The following is a 19,827-nucleotide window of genomic DNA, read 5'->3' on the forward strand; positions in this document are numbered from 1 at the left end:
AGTGCAGCACTTTCACAGCATCATCTTTCAGGATTTGAAATAGCTCAACTGGAATTCCATCACCTCCACTAGCTTTGTTCATAGTAATGCTTTCTAAGGCCCACTTGACTTCACATTCCAGGATGACTGGCTCTAGGTGAGTGATCACACCATTGTGATTATCTGGGTCATGAAGACCTTTTTTGTACAGTTCTTCTGTGTTTTCTTGCCACCTCTCCTTAATATCTTCTGCTTCTGTTAGGTCCATACCATTTCTGTCCTTTATCAAGCCCATCTTTGCATGAAATGTTCCTTTGGTATCTCTGATTTTCTTGAAGAGATCTCTAGTCTTTCCCATTCTGTTGTTTTCCTCTATTTCTTTGCATTGATCGCTGAGAAAGGCTTTCTTATCTCTTCTTGCTATTCTTTGGAACTCTGCGTTCAGATGCTTATATCTTTCCTTTTCTCCTTTGCTTTTTGCTTCTCTTCTTTTCACAGCTATTTGTAAGGCCTCCCCAGACACCCATTTTGCTTTTATTCCATTTCTTTTCCATGGGGATGGTGTTGATCCCTGTCTCCTGTACAATGTCACGAACCTCCATCCATAGTTCATCAGGCACTCCATCTATCAGATCTAGTCCCTTAAATCTATTTCTCACTTCCACTGTATAATCATAAGGGATTTGATTTAGGTCATACCTGAATGGTCTAGTGGTTTTCCCTACTTTCTTCAATTTCAGTCTGAATTTGGCAATAAGGAGTTCATGATCTGAGCCACAGTCAGCTCCTGGTCTTGTTTTTGTTGACTGTATAGAGCTTCTCCATCTTTGGCTGCAAAGATTATAATCAATCTGATTTAGGTATTGACCATCTAGTGATGTCCATGTGTAGAGTCTTCTCTTGTGTTGTTGGAAAAGGGTGTTTGCTATGACCAGTTCTTGGCAAAACTCTATTAGTCTTTGCCCTGCTTCATTCCGTATTCCAAGGCCAAATTTGCCTGTTACTCCAGGTGTTTCTTGACTTCCTACTTTTGCATTCCAGTCCCCTATAATGAAAAGGACATCTTTTTTGAGTGTTAGTTCTAAAAGTTCTTGTAGGTCTTCATAGAACCGTTCAACTTCAGCTTCTTCAGCGTTACTGGTTGGGGCATAGACTTGGATTACTGTGATATTGAATGGTTTGCCTTGGAAACGAACAGTTGGTGTTCACTGCAACCTTATTCACAATAGCCAAAAAGTAGAAACGGCCGAGTGTCTGTCCATGGATGAATGGATAAACAAAGTGTGGTGTAGCCATACACCAATGGAATATTCTTCAGCCATGAGAAAGGAAGTGTTGATACATGGCACAACATAGTGAAACTTAAGATCATTCTGGCAAGCGAAAGAAGCCAGATTGGAAAGGTGACATATCATATGATTCCCTTTATATGAAATGTCTAAAATAGACAAATCCGCAGAGATGAGTGGTTGCCAGAAGCTGGGAAGAGCGGGGAATAGGAAATGACTGCTAATGAGTATTGGAGTCTTTGGGAGGCAAAGGAGCAGTTCTGGAATTAGGTGGTGGTGACAGTTACATAACATAGCGAATATACTAAAAACCACTGCCTGCAATGCAGGAGGTGCAGGCAGATGCGAGTGCTGTCCCTGGGTCGGGAAGAACTCCTGGAGGAGAGCATGGCAACCCCCTCCAGTATTCTTGCCTGGAGAATCCCGTGGACAGAGGAGCCTGGTGGGCTACAGTCCATGGGGTCGCTAAGAGTCGGACACGACTGAAGCGACTGAGCACACACTCACTGGTTCATTCACTTTAAAAAGGGTGAACTTGGCTGCCAGACTTGCCCTCTGTGATGGCCCATACTCTGTCCGTGGAGTGTGTTTCTCTCTAAATAAATCCACTTCTTACTTATCAAAAAAAGTATGAACTTTATGTTATTCAAATTATATCTTAATTTAAACACACATAAATAAAAGAAATGCCAAACTATGTCACTGGAACTCCATGAAAATGGAGCTTCCTAGAAGTAACCTACTTATGGGTAATGCTGATCTGTTAAGTGGAAAAAAATTTGTCTTTCAGAGGCTACACTTTAATTTCTACCTAGTGTTTTATTAAAACTACTGGGGAAATGTCATAGCCAAAAATAAAAAAGGATGGGAGATGTGATAGCCCCCCAAAAAAAACCCAATCCAGATACCTACATGCCTATAACCTGCCACTTAAACCACAACTTCTTTCTTTCCTGTTTCTTTCTTCCCTTCCTTCCTTTCTCTGTGCTGAGTCTTAGTTGCAGCATGCAGGATCTTCAGTTGCAGCATATGGGATCTAGTTCCCTGACCAGGGATTGAACCTGGGCCCCCTATGTTGGGAACGTGGAGTCTTAGCCACTGGACCATCAGGGAAGTCCAACAATTTCTGATTCATGAGATATAAAGCAGTCACTCAGTTTCTAGCATCTGAGTTTCCTGGGGAACCCAGTTTCTCAATAGGAGTATTATGAGAACAGTTTGCCAGGACACCTACAAGCAAAGATTGGGTTCACAAATAGGCTGCATTTGCGTTACCAATGGGTGTTCTGAGATGCACAGAGCCTGCTGGATATACACTTTAAAACACCATCTCTAGATCTATCTTTAGTTCCTGCCTCCCAGCTTATTACACTCATGAAAATAAGTGCATCCACATGATAAGGGCAGTTTTGCCCTTAGAAAACACACAATTCCAGTGTGTTGATGGATTTCTAAATGGTGATCCACGGGAACCCTCATTGATATAGGTGTTCCAAGTCCCGTTCTTTCATTTAACAAACATTGGCTGAGCATCTGCTATGTGCAGGCAATATTTTAAGCTCTGGGTTCAAGAAAGAAGGGACCAGAGAGTCCTGTGCCTCTGTTTCTGGTCACAGAGTCAGTTTATAAACCCACTGCATATCTTTGTGCTGCTCGACAGAACAATAATCAAATGCCTTCAATGTGCCCTGCACAATGCTAGAAGCAGGTAAAAGAGGCCCTGGTCCAAAAAGTTCACAGAAGGGAAAAATGGTCAATAAATAAAGGGAAAATGTTAAACCTTGCTAGTGTTTATTTATTTATGTGCTGCTGTGTTCCAAAAAAAGATTTAAGGCAGCTTACAAGGATACATAAAACACAGCCAGATTGCATAAATTGTAAGTGGGAGAGAAGGGAGAGAAAGAAAAAAAAAGAACGAGGACTGGCAATGGGGCCAGAAATGAGACTATGTGATAACTTCCTCTATGCCTGACGCTGTGTAGTAGATGCTGCTGGGGTCCTGCCCAGAGTTCCTCAGTCCTAATCTCTGTACACAAAAAGATGCTCATCGCTACACCTGCGACTCTCTGAATGAGGGCTTTGTTCTGGCTGTGGAAGGACACCTGGCCAGCAAGCAGGATGGCCCAGAAGTCGCAAGGCTTTTCTGTCTGTAGAAACGGCCCCACCAGTTGGTAGATGAATATCCCAGCTTCCTCTCCTTCCATGGAGATAACACGGGACTTGTTCTCCGCAGCCTGCCAGTGCCCCCTGCCCCCAAGGATGCTGAGCTCCAGTTGCCCACAGCAATAACTCACTTGCCACATGTCCCTTATTGGCCCTCTTCCTTTCTGTGTCTCCCTTTCTATCCTCCCTACTGTGCTTCCTGGAATCATCTCCAGAATAAACTACCTGCCCTTGAATCCTTGTCTCAGAATGAGCTTCGTGGGGAACCCAACCCAATATAGCTCACCATACCCTCATTTGCTATTTATTGAACCTGTATCCCCTGCATCGGAAGGTGGATTCTTAACCACTGGACCCACCGGGGAAGTCCCTATGCCTTGTTTTGAGTTTGAATTATTTGACTGATCTTGTCTTTCCTTCTGGGCTTCCCAGGTGGCTCAGTGGGTAAAGAATCTGCCTGAAATGAGAGAGACCTGGGTTTGATCCCCGGGTTGGAAAGATCCCCTGGAGGAAGGCATGGCAATCCACTCCAGTATCCTTGCCTGGAGAATCTTCATGGACAGAGGAGCCTGGGGGGTTACAGTCCATGGGATTGAAAAGAGTTGGACACAACTTTTGATGAATTATCTCCTAGTAGCAGGGGGCAGGGGAGGTGGTCCTTGGGCCCTTGGTGCAAACAGTATACATTCAAGGTGTCTTGGTATACAGCAGTATTAACTAAAATACTACTGAATACTGGAGGACATCTACCCGAACCGATCAGTTCTTCTTTCTGGCAATTATAGAACAGGGTCAGCTGTCCACTGATGCTACCGCTGGATCATCTGTATGAAAAAGAAAAAAAAGCATCTGTTACACCAAGGCTCCCCATTACCCATAAAATAAAATGTAGGTTTCTTTACATGACCTACTGGCTCCTGCTTGCCAGTCCTGTCTCCTGTTCTTTTCCCTTTTGCTCACCACATCCTCATCATATGACTTCCTTTCTGTTTCTCAAACACACCAAACTCTTTTCCAACTTTTGCTTTGCAGAGTGTGTCTTCTGCCTGGACTGCTCTTCCCATGGCTATTTGTGTGGCTGATTCCTTTTTCTTCAAATGTTAATTGTCATCTCAGAGAGATTGCCCAGTTACCTAAATTAGACACATAGTGTACACACACACACACACACACACACACTCCCGCCATTTGATAAAGTTGCTCTTTATTAAGTCATTATATTGATACATTGATATTCATTTTTTCCCACAGAACATGTCAGCATTTGGTGCTTATCTTATCTTATTCATTGGTTTCTGTCTCTTTTCACTGGGATGTAAGCTTGATTCAAGGACAGGCACCTGGTTTGGTCTTTACTCCTAAACATGCAGCAGCCAACAAAGTACACGTAGTGTCCACTCAATATGTTGATAATGAACATACATAGACAAGTGCTTATTTTCTGTTCTCAACGGCAGAAAAGTGCACACTTTCAGTTCATTCAAAACTGAGAGTGTAGATCGATATGTATGTCTTAAAAAAGCAAGAAGGTCAGAAAGCATCCCTTATTTTTCCTCACTTAAAATATTTTAGTGATTGTATCATAAGACATTTCCCAATGATTCTGCCTTCATATGAGCATCAGTAATTGGCAGGAGAGGAGGAAACCTTCATAGAATTCCCACAGCTTAACTGGTAACCAATTCTGGTCCAGGCTAAAGTCTAAGGAAAGGTCAATAAAATTGCAAACATTGTTTCCAACCTACTTTTTCACAGGATAGCAAAATTATATATAAAAGTTCACGGTGGGGGACTTGCCTGGAGGTTCAGTGGTTGGGACTCCACGCTTCCACTGCAGGGGGCACAGGTTTGATCCCTGGTTGGGGAGCCAGGATCTGTCATGCTGCTTGAGGAGTGGCAAAAAAAAAAATGTTCACAGTAGGTAGTTAAAAAGTTTTCTGAATTAGTATCTAGCTTGAGTTAAATCTTTTGATAGACCAATATTGTCCAGTAGAAATAAATGTCAGTCACATGCGTTATTTTTTTCCCCACATGCATAATTTTCAATTTTCTAGTAGCCAAAATGAAAAGAATAACAAAAGCTGAAATTAACTTTAGCAATACATTGTATTAAACTTAATATTTCTAAATAGTATTATTTCATTATTAATTAATATATTTTTAAAAAAGATAAATAAGATCTTTTACATTTTTTCTTATTTTGTAGCATACCTCAATTGAGATGATACATTTGTTGTTGTTGTTGTTTTTTTTTTTTTGTCTTTTTTGTTTTGTTTTGTTTTGGCTGCCCAGCATATGGGATCTTCATTCCCTGACCAGGGACTGAACCTGGGCCCCAGCAATCAAAGCACAGAGTCCTAACTGCTGAACCACCAAGAAATTCCCGAGATGATAAGTTTGAATTGGAAATTATTGTTCTGTATTTATTTTATTTTTTAAAACATATTTTATATGGACCATTTTTAAAGTCTTTACTGAGTTTGTTACAATACTACTTCTGTTGTTTATGTTCTGGTTTTTTGGCTATGAGGTCTGTGGGATCTCCACTCCCCCACCAGAGATCAAACCTGCACCCCAGCTTTGGAAGGTGAAGTCTTAACCACTGAACTGTCAGTAAAGCCTCTACTCCTCTGTGGTTAGATTTCAAAAATGTAGAGTTGAAAAAGTAGATTCATAGACCCAAGGAATTCCAAACATATTTAAAAGTTTTTCCAATAGTGGAGTTAAGTATCAATTTGACTTGATACTTGACTCCAGTATCAAGGGGGAGGGGAGAGTGAAGAATACTTAAAGGATACGAGGTCTTTGGTGGGGGTGATGAAATGTTCTGAAACTTGATGGAGGTGGCTGCACAACAGTATGTGCTATGCTAAGTCACTTCAGTCGTGTCCAACTCTGCGACCCCATGGGCTGCAGCCTACCAGGCTCCTCTGTCCATGGGATTCTCCAGGCAAGAACACTGGAGTGGGTTGCCGTAGGCTCCTCCAAGGGCTCTTCCCAACCCAGGGATCGAACCTGCAGCTCTTATGTCTAACCTACATTAGCAGGCGGGTTCTTTACCACTAGGGCCACCTGGGAAGCCATGGCGTTGTTCATTTATAAATGTTTAATTTTTTGTTGTGTGACTTTGACCTCGATTTAAAAATTTGAAATGAATACAATTTAATTAAAATTATGACATCAGTTCCACCATCCCACTAGCCCCAATCCAAGTACTCAACAGCACTGGACTATGACGTCACTCAACATGGGGCCAAACCACTCCCACGCAGAGGCCGGGGCTCTTTAAATCATTTATTTCTCTTTTTACAGGACACAGCTTCCCAGCACTTCCTGAAAGTTTTCAAGGTGAAGTGCCCTAGTTTTATTTAAGTACCACCTGGCAGCCGCTGAAGTGTCACGTTTCCATTTCACGAGAGCCAGCCACAAATCTGATTGCTCCTGTTCCACATGATTAGCACGTTTTGGGGTGACATTGTTAGGTCGGTCACACTTCTGAGCATGTTGTGATTCTTTAATAGTTTTTCTGAAGGGCGCCAGGCATCCAGAAGCCTGTGGCCTGTGCTTCAAAAGACATTACAAGTCGTTCTAGTGGTTTGCAGAAGCTTTCCTCTCCAGGGAGCTGAGGAGAGCAGAGAAGGGAGGTCAGGGAGAGGAGGTGCTGCACTGTGACACCCATGAAGAGAGCAGTTTAAATGAGGAGGGATATACATGTTTTAATGCCATTTACAAAAAATAAAAAAAATAAAAAAATAAATGAGGAGGGGGCACAAAACCCCGAGAAACTCCAAGGAGGACTCACAGGACTCTGAAGGCTCTGATCAGCTCACCCGGTCCATCCCAAATGAATACCAGAAATTTGTTCTTTTCTCTGAACTCCCCAGAGATAAAGATCCACAACCACTCTTGTTTTCTGATTGAACTATATCGTACCTCTCAGGTATCAAGAAGTATTCCTCTAAGTCTTTCTTACCCAAAACTCTCCTATTAGTTTCTCTTTTTTTCTCTTGTAAACCTCCCAGCTAAGACCGGGAGGCTGTTCCCTGAACATCAGGACCCTTTACCTGGAAATATCTCCTTAATATTTTCTCACTTTTGATGCTTCTGCATCCCAATATGATTATTCAGTTTGTAGACTTGACTGTTTATTCTCTTTCCATTTTTCTTGCTCCCCACTGCCTTTTTTGTTCTTCTCCTTTATCAGATTGGAGAGAAAAGTGATTAAAGTTCCACTGGTCAGTTTTTCCTTGGCCAGTCCTGTAGAGGAAATGTATTCAAATTCTACTTTATTAATACTGAAGTGATAGCTGTCACCACATATCTATGCCTCTTATTTATTTATAACACAGACAGTGGGTAGTTTCTTTGAATAGCAACAACAACAGCAAAATATAAATCATGGTGACATATTCAATCCTGTTGCTGACAAAAGTGATATCTTTTATAGACGCCTCAGGAGAAATGACATCCTCCCAAAGAATTGCTGTCTTTTTACCTCTTTTAAGATTAAATTTGGCTGTATGCAATGTCTCACTTTAAAAAAACTTTTTTTGGCCACACTGTGCCCCAGGCGGGATCTTAGTTCCCTGACCAGAGATTGAACCTGCGCCCCTGCATTGGAAGCACAGTCTTCCAATGTCCCACTGCACAGCAGGGAAGTCCCTTGCTTGTAAAATTTTGATGGCAATTAAAAGAAGCGTCCTGTGGTTAGTGTAAACCAAAGAAGAAAAACTGGATAAGAGAGAAGAGGAAGTTAATGAAAGGATGTTGGAGGTATTTTGTGGCATCAAAGGAAAAGCTGAACTATTAAAATTTATCAAAGGAGGAATCCAGGGGTGAGTCTTGAGAATTCGACAGCAGCTCATAAACTTGTCCTCCAGAGCCCTGCGTGAAGGAGCACACCATTTGGTTCCACCACTTGGTCTCCTTCTGCTTCCTTCCTTTCTATTTCTGAGTTCAGATTCCTGAGAGAGAGCCCAGGGTGGGTCAGGTGAGTTTTAAGAGACTTGGTGCAAGTGAAAGATGAAACTAACATTTAAGAGGGGTGACATTTGATTTGCTCAAATGATATAAAACATGTAAGGTGAATTGTGTTTGCCGAAGATGGCTACAACCGTATCTGCCACACACTCTTTGGCAATGCAACCTTGTCACTCCCTCATCAGGAGATGTTCTAATCCCTCCCCTTGAACCTGAGTTGCCTTAATGGCTCACTTGTAACCGATGCAAGAAGACCACACCACTGACAAAGTGACAGCAGCCCTTGTGCCCTACTGTTAGCGCTGACGGACAGCATGCGGGACACACGGCCAGCTTTGAATTGCAGATACCCAGTGAATAATTTTCAGATAAACACTGAGTATGTCCAAATGGGACACACTTACACCAAAACAGTTGTTTATCAGAAATTCAAAGTTAACTAGGATTCAGTTCAGTTCAGTTCAGTTGCTCAATCGTGTCCGACTCTCTGCGACCCCATGAATCACAGCACATCAGGCCTCCCTGTCCATCACCAACTCCCGGAGTTTACCCAAACTCATGTCCATCGAGTCAGTGATGCCATCCAGCCAGCTCATCCTCTGTCGTCCCCTTCTCCTCCTGCCCCCAATCCCTCCCAGCATCAGAGTCTTTTCCAATGAGTCAACTCTTTGCATGAGGTGGCCAAAGTATTGGAGTTTCAGCGTTAGCATCAGTCCTTCCAATGAACACCCAGGACTGATCTCCTTTAGGATGGACTGGTTGGATCTTCTTGCAGTCCAAGGGACTCTCAAGAGTCTTCAACTGGGATTATTATACTCTAATTCTGGCAATCTTATCCAGTTTCTATTCTCCCTTTCTTCCTTTTAGTACTAGTACCCACCCCCAAATCCAGGGGTTTTAGCCCAGCTAGAGATGGTTTCTTTGCCTCCCTTGCACTGGAAGTGGTCAGGTGACTGATTCTTGTCAGCAGAACGACTGGAAGTGAAGTAGGCTGCTTCAGCGGCTTGCCCACTCAGTTCCTCCCCTTCCTTCCTTCCCACAGGGTCAAAAGCTGATGCTGTGCTGGAGAGCCAGCTTGCACCATGTAGATAAAGTCAGTACCCACCCGGTACAGCAGGGCAACAACAAAGAAGGAACCTGGGTCCCCTTTCAGCTTCCTGGAGCAGACGCCTAATCTTGGACCAACTCCTACCTATGGGCAAGAGCGTGAGAAAGAAGGGAATGTCTAACTTGATTAGCCCTCTCTATTTTGAGGTCTGTTTGTTTGCTTTAATGTTTATTTACATTTATTTATTTGGCTGCACCGGGTCTTAGTTGCAACACTTGGGATCTCTAGTTGCGGCTATGCAAAGTCTTAGTTGCGGCATGTGGGATCTAGTTCTCTGACCAGGGATCAAACCCTGGCCCCCTGCATTGGGAGCATGGAGTCTTAACCACTGGACCACCAGGGAAGTCCCAGGGTCTGTTTGTTATGGTAACTTATTCATGAAATAATAGAGCTGGGATCACTGCACTGGATCTGAAGGGCCTTACAGTTTCTGCCTACAATCTAGGCATTCAGAAACCCAACAAGATCCAGTTTCCATACATGCAGGGAAGCTGAATTGTGTGCTTTTATCTGGGTTCTCATGAGGCGGCCTTTTGAGTTTTCTGCCTTCCCCATTTCCATTTATATGCTTGTGGTAATAGGAGACCATCTGTTTCTTGACACCAAAAGCCCCTAAAAAATTCTCCCCTTTACTCCTGCACTTTTCACTTGTATGTGTCCTTTCTGTCTTGCCTGCTGAAAGTGAGTTCTGTGAGGACCAGAATCATTCTCTCTCCAGTGCTATTTCTTCAGCAGCTTGTGGGGTTCCCGACACACAGCAGGTGCTCTATAGAGGATGGGTGGAAGAAAAACTACACTGTAGCTTATAGGAAGGAAAGCTTTATGAAATTTCTACCCTTAAGTTCTGAATTCCTTCAGCCTTAACCACCTCTGTGTCACTGTGACATTTAAGTAGGCCACATTCCCTGTTTTTCTCCAGTTGTGGAGGAATGCTTCAATGGAAGTGTTAAGTTAGGAAAATGTGCCTTTAGGATCTTCCTTTTTGGTGTTTTCTACAGTCTTACAAGAGCCTCCCAGGGGGATTCGTGGTAAAGAACCCACCTACCAATGCAAGAGACACAAGAGATGTGGGTTCGAACCCTGCATCAGGAAGATCCCCTGGAGAAGGAAATGGCAACCCACTCCAGTATTCTTGCCTGGAGAATCCCATGGACAGAGGAGCCTGGTGGGCTACAGTCCAGTGGGGTCCCAGAGAGTTGGATATGACTTAGTGACTCAACAATAAGAACAATCTTACTGCCTTCCTCCTGAGCACCTAGAGGCCCGATATTATGGACCTTCCCTTAATCAAAGATTCCTTTCCTGGGTTCTACTTACTTAGCCAGGTTCCTCTAGAAAACAGAAACTGAGACAAGGATTAAAGTGCTTTATTTAGGAGGTAAAAGCCTACAGGAGGTGACGATTTGGAAAAAAAGAGAAAAGAAGTGAGGAAAGATGCAAAGCAAACATGATGCAATTCCATGCTGGCTTAGTGATCCCATGATGAGTCGTATATGCCATCCAGTAATTTCTGGTTTTTCCACCAAAGGGAAAGAAACCATCTGTAAGGGAAATTTCCCACTTGCTGCTTGAACTGTTTCACCTTTTGTTATCCTAACCACCAAGGTTAGTTAATCACAAACAGGACTTTGAGACATAGCCTCTGTGATGAAAGAAAATAAGGTTACGAGGCAGGGAGGGGGCCAGCTCGTTACCATGCTGAAGCGGGTGAGCGTGTCTTTGTAAAGATGAGGGGAAAGCAGGGGCCGACCACGGAGAGGTAGACACTGGGAGGGGAGGTTGAGTGGAGTTTTAAAAAAATTTGGCCAAGAATCTAACAGTACATCATTTTGTTTGCCTGTGTGTTTTAGGCTAAATGATACCTGAGATTTCAAACAACAAGCATGAAAAGTGCATTCTTTATGAACTTTTAAAAATAACTCAGGCTTCTTGGCTAAGACCTATAAATTTGGACGAACACATACATTCAGAGTTTATTTCCTCTATTTTTATTAAAGTTAAATCCAATTGGTATGACTCAAGCCGAAATTTAAAAGTGGCATCAGGTGTCTTTTAGCTTTTCTTCACCCCCCCAGGTAGCCAGCTGAAATGAGAAAGTGATAAAAGTAAACTTAAAAAACCAGAACTCATTTTCTTAACGAATTTCTCAGCTCTGCAACTCACCCACACAGAGCTGTGTGCAAGTGGTAATTGATACTGAATACATTAATGGCTTCCTAAAATAAGCAGAACTGAACCACAGAAGTTGGGAAGGAGGCTTAAAATAAATAAATAAGATAAATAACAGAAAGCCCTCCCTACCACAAAAGACTCACTTTTAATCATCACTTGAAATAATACCAGATAATTATGCCGGACATTCCCAAGAATGCCCTCTGCAAAGAACAGTCAGCCTCAAAAGTTAGCCCTCTCCAATTCGTTGAGAGCCTGAGCAGAATAAAAAGGCGGAGCAAGGCTCTATTTGCTTGTTTTGTGTTGTTTCCACCTAAGTTGGGACTTTCATCTTCTGCCATTGAACATTTTTGCTTGTTTCTCAGGTCTTCAGACTTGGAATGAGACTTACACCAGCAGCCCCATCCCACCCCCAACCCCCTTTCTTGAGCTTTTGACCTTCGACTCAATGGCACCGCCAGCTTTCCTGCTTCTCCAAAAGGCATATAGACAGATTGTGGGATTTCTCAACCACCATAATCATGTGAGCCAATTGCTATAATGTTTCTCCCTCTCTCTCTCTCTCTCTCTCTGTATATATATATATATATATATATACACACACACACACACACACCTTATTGGTTCTATTTTCCTGGAGAACTTTGACTGATAACAACCAACCTTCAGTAAAATAACACAGGGTATTTTATTAATATTACCTATCTCTGGTTAAATACTTCTCTTCACTCACATTTTCTTTGTAAGTCCTATTTACCAGTTGTTTAACCATGTTTTGTGATTCTCTGAACCATCCGCTAGTTTTAGCATCGAATGCTGGCTCATGATTAGAAAGTAGCAAAGTGAATGGTGACTAGTCCCTCTCTTTGCTTGAGGTCCCCTGGACCAAGCCTAGTTTGCTCCAAAGGAAACAATGTCCTAGGCTCAGATGAGCTCCATTTCATGTTATTCTTCTGTACCTGCCCCAAACTACCTTATAGTTAATGTGCAGCAGCTCACCCACACCTGAAAACCCCTAATTTAGTGCAAGAATTTCCCTAGTCTCACCCAAAGTCCTATAAATCTCATAAAACCCCTTGAATTCACACAAGAGCAGAAGTTTTCTTGCTGTAATGGCCCAGAATTCTTTAAAAGGACAGGGGAGAAAATTGTAGACTTGAGAGGTGGCACCAAACAGGCCTCATATGACCCAAAGTTTTCTTTTTTCCCTATTGGCCAATTTCAGTCAATTAAATTCTACAATTTGAGAGCATTCCTTTGGATGTTAAAACATTGACATTATCAGTTGTGACTTCACTGGCATCAGTCAAGTTCTTATATTGGCTGTAGTGACCAGTCCTTATGAACATGCAAGTTGGGTTATGTGACGGCCAGAGCGTGGGGTACTGCCTGTGGGGGTGCTGGCTTTGTCTTGCCAGAGCACAAAATCCTGGGAGTGTGGGATACGAGGAAACAGAGGGAGGGGCACCAAAGGAAGAGGTAAGAATAGACAATTCAAATAAAGCCTTCACAAGTTGGCTTGTGCTTTAAGAATAAGAGTCATGCAGATTCCAACAGAAAAGAAGCAAATGTGCTCTATGAGGTCAGATTTTGTCTACCAAGAAAACTCATACAGTATTAACACCTTGGAGAATTTCCCATCAATAACAAGATCAACATTTGATCAACAACTCCATAATGTAAGCACTATTTTTTTTTAATTGAAGTATAGTTGATTTACAGTATTGTGTTAATTTCTGCTATACAACAAAGTGATTCAGTTTACCACAGGATACTGAATATAATTCCCTGTGCTATGCAGTAGGACCTTGCTGTTTATCCATTTCATATATAGTGGCTTGCATCTGCTAATCCCAAACTCCCAAGCCATCCCTCTCCCACCGCCTCTCCCCACTGACAACCATAGGTCTGTTCTCTATGTCAGAGTCTGTTTCTGTTTTATAGATAGGTTCATTTGTGTTATATTTTAGATTCCACATATAAATGATATCATATGGTATCTTTCTCTGACTGACTTCACTTAGTATGATAACCTCTAGATCCATCTATGTTGTTGCAAATGGCATTGTTTCCTTTTTATGGCTGAGTAATACAGTCTTAACATACTTGTTTTTTTTTTAAGATCTGCAAGAAACATATGTACCAGCTGAATGCCGCTGAAGAAAATCGTTATAGGATTAGCAGTTTTCTGACCCACTTACTAAAAAAAAGCCGAATCACTCAATTGAGACCCCAGGGAAATGCAGATTTATACCTTTGACGTATTACTTGGTTTTTCTTCAATTAACTTAAATTCTGTAACCAGTTTTTGAGTCCTTGCCATCTTCTTTTCTTTTAATTGGGTGATTTTATATGCCTTATTGAATATAAGCCTTTGCAAATTCTTGGTTTTTCTAAGTGCAAATGTATAATGAAACCTGCATACGGCTTTCTTCTATGCAATTATTTTCTAAACCCATCAGGAGGACTGCTTCTCTCCCTAATCCTTTCCTTTACTAGATTGGGGCTGGATGGGTGGAGTGGGCAGTTGAGAAGAAATGTCCAGTGCTCTTTGCTTCCAGATGGGAATTGGGGGAGATGGGGAAGAGGGTCTCTCCACCTGTGGCCATAGTGGTCCAGTAGATGAGAGGCGCTTCCATTCCCACAGGCATGGAGCCATGATCAGCTGTTTCCTGTCTCCTGGCCTTGACTAACGCTTTTCCAACCACAAGGAACAAGCCTTTTCCTCCTGTCAAGTACTCTAGCCCTTCTCTTCCATCCAGTGTAGCTTTCTTTAAGAAGGTTTCTTTCAGTTGAGGAATCTCTTTTTATTTTCAAGCCCACTGATACAATTCCTGACCAACATCTCCACAACTCACTCTTACAACTGCTGTGTTTATGCTGATTACATGCTTGTCTTATTTCCCTGTACAGGCCAGACGTCCTCGGCCACAAACAAATCCAAGGGCCTGATTGTGGAATTCTCTTTTTTCTGGCTTTCTTGTTTCTGGCAATAGCACCATCATTCTATTGCCCCAGTTAGTAACCTCAGAGGCATTTCTGCACCCTCCTTTTTCCTCACTCGCACTCCCTAATCTCCAATCAGTCTCCAAATCCTAGCAGTTCTTTTTTGTTATTATTTTTTAAACTTTATTTATTTTTGGCTGTGTTGGGTTTCTGCTGCCGTGTGGGCTTTTCTCTAGTTGCGGCAACCGCGGGTTACTCTCTAGCTGCAGTGCGCAGGCTTCTCATTGTGGGGGCTTCTCTCGTTACGGAGCACGGGCTCTAGGGCCCAGGCTCAATAGTAGTGGCACATGGGCTTAGTTGCTCTGCAGCATGTAGGGTCTTTCCTCACCAGGGGTTGAACCCGTGTCTCCTGCATTGGCAGGTGGATTCTTTACCACTGAACCACCAGGGAAGTCCCCCTAGCAGTTCTTTTTTTATAACCTCTCTGACTTCTTTTCTGTATTTCCCTATTTCTTTCATCCCTGTCATCTAGACTCTTCCAGCTGCATCTTAACTGCTCTCACTGGTTCCCAGCTCCCACCACGAGCTCGTCCTTAATACTAGCACCAGGTGGGTCTTCCTGAGCTACAGCTTTATTCAGGACACTTCACAATTTTAAAATCACCAGTAGCCCCCTATTGTCTTGGGGTTAGCATTCAAGGCTGCTGCTGCTGCTAAATCGCCTCAGTCGTATCTGACTCTGTGCAACCCCATAGACGGCAGCCCATCAGGCTCCCCCGTCCCTGGGATTCTCCAGGCAAGAACACTGGAGTGGGTTGCCATTTCCTTCTCCAATGCAGGAAAGTGAAAAGTGAAAGTGAGGTCGCTCAGTCGTGTCCAACTCTTAGCGACCCCACGGCCTGCAGCCTACCAGGCTCCTCCGTCCATGAGATTTTCCAGGCAAGAGTACTGGAGTGGGTTACCATTGCCTTCTCCAAGCATTCAAGGCTACATAGGTGGAAAGACCACAGGTTTTATAAGCAATCTGAACTCTGCTCACATACCAACTCTGCCCTTTACTAGTTTCAAGGCAAGACCCTGACCCTCTCAGAATCTGTTTCCACATCTATAAAATGGAGATGATAATACCCATATGGAAAGGTGACTGTAAAGTTTAAGCAAGCAAACATAAGCTAACCCTTTGGCCTCCCACAGCAGGCACTCAGAAAATGGCATCTTTCCTTCTTCTGCAAGTCAATGCCAGACTGTCTTTACCTTTACAACTTCATTCTCCCTCCTTGGTTCTTCTCCAAGACAACTCCTGCCTCCTGTGTCTTTGGAGAAGCGGTTCTCTCTACTTGCCTTTCGTCTTTGCCCATGGAGTCCCCTATGTCCTTTAAGGGCCAAAGTCATGAAGTGTTCCTTGATCAGTTTTGTCAAATACTGTCAGTGGGATGCCAAGGTGGGGGAGGTGAGAGTGTGTTGCCACGGACATTGTTTAGAATCACCATCTTATAGTGAAAATAAAAAGCATACAGGGATTCCCTGGTAGTCCAGTGGCTAAGACTCCTCACTCCCAGAGCAGGAACCAGGGTTCTATCCCTTGTCTGGGAACTGGATCCCACATGGCACTACTAAAAGATCCCTCATGCCACAACTAAGACTTGGCACAGCCACGTAAGTAAATATATATATATATATGCGCGCACAGACTTTTTTGGGGGCCTCACCACACAACATGCAGGATCTTAGTTCCCCAAACAGGAGTCCGAACCAACACTCCGTGCAGTGGAAGCACGGAGTCCTAAGCACTGGACTACCAGGGAGTTCCCTATGCTCAGTTATTTTATGCATTTATTTATTTATCAAGCGCCCACACTGTGCCTCCCATGCGCCAGGCGCCATTTTAAGTGCTGTACATTTATGAAGTCTTTTTAATAAAAAGCTGAGGGAAAAGGGGGAAAGGGAGTGTGAGGTGGGGTTGAGGCCCCAGAGAGGACCCTAGGAGGGTGAAGGGAAATGTGAAGGGGCTGCCAAGATAAGAACCTAGAAATGAGAGAAGCTGGGTAGGAGGTCCCAGCAAGGTGAGCTGCGGCACAGTAACAGGTAGCAAAGAAAGCTGACTCCTCCACCAGGCAGGGCATGGCACCTGCTAAAGACTGATGCTACTGAGCATCAGCCACTAAGTGTTTTTCCCTTAAAAATCAAGTTGAGAATCCCTAGAGGTACACATACCGCATTTTGAAAAATGTTGAGTCAATTCATCTCCAAAAAATATAAAAAGCTTTTGGGTAACATTTTAGGAATTTTTGAGAATTTTATGTTCCCACTACTAGTTCATAAATAAAATATAAAACTTAAAAAATGCATATGCACTTACAATTGCTGAATGAAAATACCAAGTGTAGAACTGCTTTATCACATAAAGCAGTGATATGCCAGCTCCTCATATTTCTTCCACACTTGACTTTTCAAAAACAAATTTTCTGGAATGTTTTGTCTTCTACACTTTCCAGTTTTTGCAGATCAGGAGGCTAGTAAAAAGAAATAAGGAAATTTGATGAGTGTTATCACATTTGGAAATATCAGGATTCCTAAGAAAGAATATTCCATGCTTTGCTCTTAGGGATGTGGCAGCACTTTCATGTGGAAATCCATCCGTGGCAAGTTAAGATGGGTCTCACCTAAGTTCACAGGATATCCAGATACCAAAAGCAACAGTGATGCAAATATATTATAAAGGAATATAAAAATGATAAAAATGCAAGGCTTAGTAACCAAGAGCAATTCTTCATGTATTTCAACCAAAACAAACATCACTACATTGAATGGAGAGGCAGATATAAAAACCCATTTTCTACTGTTAAGTCAAACATTAAAGAGATTTTATAAAAATGAAAAATAATGCCATTCCTCTTTGCTCATTTTTTAAATTTGGGAATTGCCTTGATGGGAGGGAAGTTTGAGGGAGAATAGATACACATATATGTATGGCTGAGTCCCTTTGCTGTTCACCTGAAACTGTCACAACATTGTTAATTGGCTATGCCCCAATACAAAATAAAACTTAAAAACATAAACTTGGGAATATATATCTTTTATTAACTATATTATGTCAACATTTAATAGGTTTATTATAAGTATTTAAAATAAGAATTAACATTTTTTCAGTTTTAATTTTAATACAGCAAATATCAATATCTAAACCAATATAAAGATTTTTGAGATCTTCAATGATTTTTAAGAGTGTAAACAGGTTCTGAGAGTGAAAAGGGTAAGAACCACTATTCTAAATAGTTCTCCAAACTTGGGCTGGTCTCCTTTGACTATTCACAGGAAGATAGTACTTTAGGGCCAAAGTTGTAGTAGAATATGATTACTTCCTAGTCAGGTTAGGCGGGGGAACATTGTGAGGAAGGTTCTTCAGAAATGAGAGTTAGCATTGTAAAAGTTCATTCTCACAGTAACAGGCAAGTCTAATAGAGTAGGACCACGGAGCTTAAGGAAGGCAAGACAAAGACCTCTGGGGAGAGATAGGCTGCAAGTCTGCTTCAAGGGAAAATAAATAGCTGAAACCCCTTTTGATTAGGATTTTGTTTGCTCTTGATATGTGTGTCCCTAATCCAGTGTTCTTGCCTGGAGAATCCCAGGGACGAGGGAGCCTGGTGGGCTGCCGTCTATGGGGTTGCACAGAGTCGGACATGGCTGAAGCGACTTAGCAGCAGCAGCAATCTGTTTACAGGAGTAACTTCTTTCCTGATCAAAAAAGACAAAAGGGATTTGCAGTTGGCTGTCACCATGGACCCACTATTTCTGCTCAAGGGGGCATAATAAAAACTGCTAGAACAATGCATTGTTGGAATGATACCACCGTCAACTTTCAAAACTTGGTTCTAAGATGTGTGAACCCCTCTATTGTCTGTCTTCTTTTCAATCAACTAGAGAACAGAGTCATCCCCTTCAGTCGGAAGGTAAAAAGTATGTACTGGAGTTTTGTTTAGGCTTTGACTTTAATAAGGAGAAAAACCCATGAGAAACCATTTGACTCATTTCAGCCAATTGGTGTCCTGAAATATTCCATCTCACTGTGATGAAAAGGATCAAACTGTGATCTAACTCAAAAATGGATTGTTGTCCATAAGAAAAGGGAAAGAACAAGGACAAATTCTAGCCTCAGATGGGGTTGTTTCTGAAAACAGGAGACTGGGCATCACTAATGAGGTCAAAGCAAGAACTGACTGGAATCACCCATTAGGCTCTTCAGTCCTTGATTTTTGATCATTGCAGGAAGCTTTCCTGATAGAACCATGGATGCTGACCCAGGCCATCTTGGTCACAAATTACTGCTTATCTTCCTCAAGACTTGTATGCGAGGAAAGTAAAGAATAATAGTATATACGTGAACCCTGGAGTCAGCCTGCCTAGATCTGATTCTGTATCTCAGGGCCTCAGTCTCCTTCTCTGTGAAATGAGAAGAGTGACAGTACTGACTTTTAAGATTCTTGTGAGGATTATCTAAGATAATGCCTATAAAGCACGAGACATGGCACACACTAAGTGCCTAATAAACAGAAGTTATTAGGGAGGGTCTTTGCTTCGCATTCCCATTTGTGAGCATTTTCCCCCGTTATTTCTCAACAGCACCCCTTTCTTTCGGAGCTGCTGATCTCCGAGGCTTCTAGTTCCTTATATCCCTGAGTCATCATCGAGATGCTGGATTTCTGAAGTCGTCCCTTCTACTGCTTTCTAGGGCTCCCTCTCCTGACTGCTTAGCTCTCGCGGGGGCTCAGACCCACAGTCCGTGGCAGCAAGTCTCCGTCGGGCTTGGCCACCCGTCTTGGAGAAACGTCCTGAGTCCCCTTTGGAGACCAACCACCTGAGACCCATCGCACCCACAGAAGCTCGCCAGTCCAGAATCCCGAGAGAGGTCGAAGGCGGGGCCAGGCCTTGAGGTGAGAACGAGGCTGGGGGTGGGGCCGTGCTAGGAGGTGCGCGCGAGGCCACACCCCGAGGTGAGCGTGCCGGGGGCGGAGCCACACCGCGAGGTGGACGCGAGGCCGGGGGCGTGGCCGCGCCGAGGAACCGCCCGGACCGTTACGGATGAGCCGGCCGTCTCCCCGGGCTGCGCACGCAGCTGCCCCCGGGCGTGAGGCAGTGCAGGGGTTAAGGCTGCCGGCGCCACCTGGGCGCCGCTGAGGAGACCCACGAACC

At 43.1% G+C, this 19,827-nt stretch overlaps 1 non-coding gene across 1 annotated transcript; it reads right to left on the minus strand.

The window, feature by feature from the left end:
* Window positions 1-2,308: 2,308 nt before the first annotated feature.
* TRNAG-CCC lies at window positions 2,309-2,381 on the minus strand. Its single transcript has one exon. It is a non-coding gene; the product is annotated as a tRNA-Gly (tRNA).
* Between the last annotated feature and the right edge of the window lie 17,446 nt (window positions 2,382-19,827).

The sequence above is a fragment of the Bison bison genome, unplaced genomic scaffold (genome assembly GCF_000754665.1).
Source record: "Bison bison bison isolate TAMUID 2011002044 unplaced genomic scaffold, Bison_UMD1.0 scf7180017864495, whole genome shotgun sequence".
NCBI lineage: Eukaryota > Metazoa > Chordata > Mammalia > Artiodactyla > Bovidae > Bison > Bison bison.